Source organism: Orycteropus afer, unplaced genomic scaffold (genome assembly GCF_000298275.1).
Source record: "Orycteropus afer afer isolate SDZICR_OR568_19922 unplaced genomic scaffold, OryAfe1.0 scaffold00001, whole genome shotgun sequence".
Taxonomy (NCBI): Eukaryota; Metazoa; Chordata; class Mammalia; order Tubulidentata; family Orycteropodidae; genus Orycteropus; species Orycteropus afer.
In genome coordinates this window covers 14,641,424-14,645,134 of record NW_006921588.1, presented here as the reverse complement: position 1 = coordinate 14,645,134, position 3,711 = coordinate 14,641,424, and positions in this window count along the sequence as shown.

The window sequence follows — 3,711 nt, the reverse complement described above, 5'->3', positions numbered from 1 at the left end:
AACAAGTCGTTGGTCTTGCAAAAAAAAAAAAAGTAGTACATACAAGGGAATTTATAGCACAAAATACCTACGTTAGAAAAAAATCAATGAAAAGCCTCAAATCAACTACCTCAGTTTCCACCTTAATGAACACAAAACGAAAAACAAATTAAAACCAAATAAGTAAAAGAGAAGGAAATTATAAATATCAGAAAGGAAATTAATGAAATTGAAAACCAATAGAAAAATATCAATGAAACAAAAAACTTTTTTTTAAGAAGATGAATAAGACTGATAAAACTCTCACCAGACCAATTGGGACAAAAAGAGAGAAAAACATAGATTACCAATATCAGAGATGAGAGAGGTGACATCATTACAGATTTTACAGTTGTTAAAAAGGATAAGAAAATAGTATGAACAATGACAGTCAATTTAAAAATTTAGAAGATATGGACAACTTTCTTTAAAGACACAAATTACTAAAGTTCAGTCAAAAGAAAAATAGTATTGGAAGGTCTAACTAATGAAATAAAGCACAAAAAAGGAAATAAAAATCACAAAGGGAAGAAATAAAAGTATCCTTATTTACAGGTTACTTGGTACTCTATGTAGAAAAACCAAGGAATCTATAAAAACACTCCACAAACTATTAAAGAGTTCAGCAAGGCAAGATAACAAGATAAACATATAAAAATCAATTGTATTTTTATATATAGCAATGAACATGTAGAAATTGAAACTAAAACTACAGTAGTATTTACAATCATTCAAAAAAGTAAATACTTAGGTATAAAGCTAACAAAACATGTACCACACTCATATGCTTGTATGTTAAAAACTATAGAACACTGATCAAATAAACAAAAGAAAATCTAAATAAATGGAGAGTCACACTGTATTCATGGATTTGAAGCCTCATGATAGTAAACATGTCAATTCTCCCAAAATTTATACATAATTGTAACGCCATCCCTATCAAATTCTCAGCACGTTTTGTGTATTTGTTTGCACAGTATAGAGAAGTTTATCCTAAAATTTATACAGAAAGGTAAAGTAACTAGAATAGCTAAAATAAATATTTAGTACCCACTATGTGCTAGGCAAGGAGCTCTGGTAGCATAGTGCCTAAGGCCTTTGACTGCTAATCAGAATGCTGGCGGTTCAAACCCACCAGCCACTCCTCAGAAGGAAGGTTGGGTAATCTACTTCCGTAGTAATACCACCTCAGGAAACCCAAGGAGGCGTCGCTATGAGTTGGGTCCGACTTGACAGCGACAGCACATAACAACAACAACATGTGCTAGGCATAGATTGGGAGACAATAGTAAATTTTTTAAAATCTGTCTTTATGGAGCTTACATTCCTAATAAGATCACTAGGCTCTTATGCTTGGTCCACAAAAAAAAAAAAATCCAAACCAAATGTCGTTGAGTAGATTCCGCATCTTGGCAACCCATGTACTACACAGGAAAACAGCTCCACAGGGTTTCCTGACTGTAATCTATGAAAGCAGATCATCAGGCCTTTCTCCTCTGGTGCTTTAGGTGGGTTCCAACTTCTGACCTCTCGGTTAGCAGTTAAGGACAACTATTTGCCCACCCTGGGACCTCTACACTTGGTCCACAGCTTTTATTTTGTTCACTCTCTCTGGTTGATCTCACTCATTCTCAAAGGTTCAATTTTTTCTCTACTGTTGAGAAATCTGTCATGAGTTTTATGGGACATAACTTAGACGTAATTAGGTATCTTGAACTAGATATGTTCAAATCACCTCTGTTCAACTTTTCCCTAAATAAGGCCTCATTCACTGGATGTCACTCAGTCACCCAAACAAGAAGTTAATTTTAAATCCTCCCTCTCCTTTCTCTCTCATATCCACCCATCACTCTATTTAAATTTTACTCTATTTAACTATTTTAATCTGCTACCTGCTCTCTCTTTCTCTAGTCTTGTCCCCTTTGAATCCTTTCTCCACATTGCTGCCAAAATAATCTAAATCTGACCATCTCAGTCCCTTATGTAAAGCTTAAAATAACTTTCTCATTACTTAAAAGATAAGCTGCATGTCTTTATCATGGAATAAAAACCCTCTATAATCTGGCCCCTGCTAAATTCTCCATTTTGCTCTTTCTTTTCACCTTACCCTAAGGGTTCTGTGGGTACACAATAACATCACAAACTGGCTGCCTGGCTGTGAAACCCACATCTATCACATACTGTGCCTCAGTTTCCTGAACTATGAAATGAGTATTGTGATGGTTAAGTTATGTGTCAAATTGGCTAGGCTATGATTCTCAGTGGTTCTTAGCAGATATTATGTAATCATCCCCCATTTTGTGATCTGATGTGAGCAGCCAAATAGCTGAAAGGGATGTGTCCTTGGGGGTGTTCCAATACATATGGATGTTCTGACAAAGTTCACCCTCCATCCTGCATTCAACACGTCATCCTCTTACCTTGGAACATAAGCCAGCAGACTACTGTGTGACCTGCCAATTTTGGATTCATCAGCCCCTGCAACCACATAAGTCGGGAGAAGACTCCAACCTGACACCTGACTCACAGATTTGGCACTTGCCAGCCCCACAACTGTATGATCCATTTCCTTGCTCTCTCTCTCTCTCTCTCCCTCTCCCTCTCCCTCTCCCTCTCCCTCTCTTTCTCTCACTTGCTGAAAGTGAAGAGGAATTGAAACACTTACTAATGTAGATCAAAGGACAATAGCCTTCAATATGGACTACACCACAACATAAAGAAAACAAAAGTCCTCACAACTGGACCAGTAAGCAACATCATGATAAATGGAGAAAAGATTGAAGTTGTCAAGAATTTCATTTCACTTGGATCCACAGTAAACACCCATGGAAGCCAGACAAGAAATCAAATGATTTGCATTAGGCAAATCTGCTCCAAGAGACCTAGCAAAGATGTCACATTGAGGACTAAAGTGCACCAAACACAAACCATGGTATTTCAATCACCTCACATGCATGTGAAAGCTGGGTTAATGAATAAGGAAGACCTGAGAAGAATTGATGCATTTCAATTATTGTGTTGGCAAAGAATGTTGAATATCTCATGGGCTGCCAGAAGAATGAACAAATCCATCTTGGAGGAAAAACAGCCAGAATGCTCTTTAGAAGCAAGGATAGTGAGACTTCACATCATGTACTTTGAAGATGTTATCAGGCAAGACCAGTCACTGGAGCCCTTGAGAAGGACATCATGACTTGGTAAAGTAGAGGGTCAGCAAAAAAGAGGAAGATCCTCAATGAGATATATTATAAAGTGCCTATAATAACGGGCTCAAACATAGCAATGATTGTGAGAATGGCTCAGGACTAGGCAGTATTTCATTCTGCTATATGTGGAATTGTTATGAGTCAAAACTGACTCAAAAGCACATAACAAATATAGATAGATAGATAGATATAAATATATAGATATGTATAGATACATATGTCTCGACCCCATACACAGCAGAATGAAACATTCTGCTGGTCCTGTGCCATTCATTCTCACACTCATTGCTATGTTTGAGCCCACTACATATATATATGTTGTTGTTGTTGTTATGTGCCATCGAGTCAGACCTGACTCATAGTGTCCCCTCCTTGGGTTACCGAGGCGGTATCACTACGAAAGTAGATTGCCCAACCTTCCTTCCGAGGAGTAGCTGGTTTTTCTCCCCTAGGCACTTGACTGCTAACCAGAAGGCTGGCGGTTCAA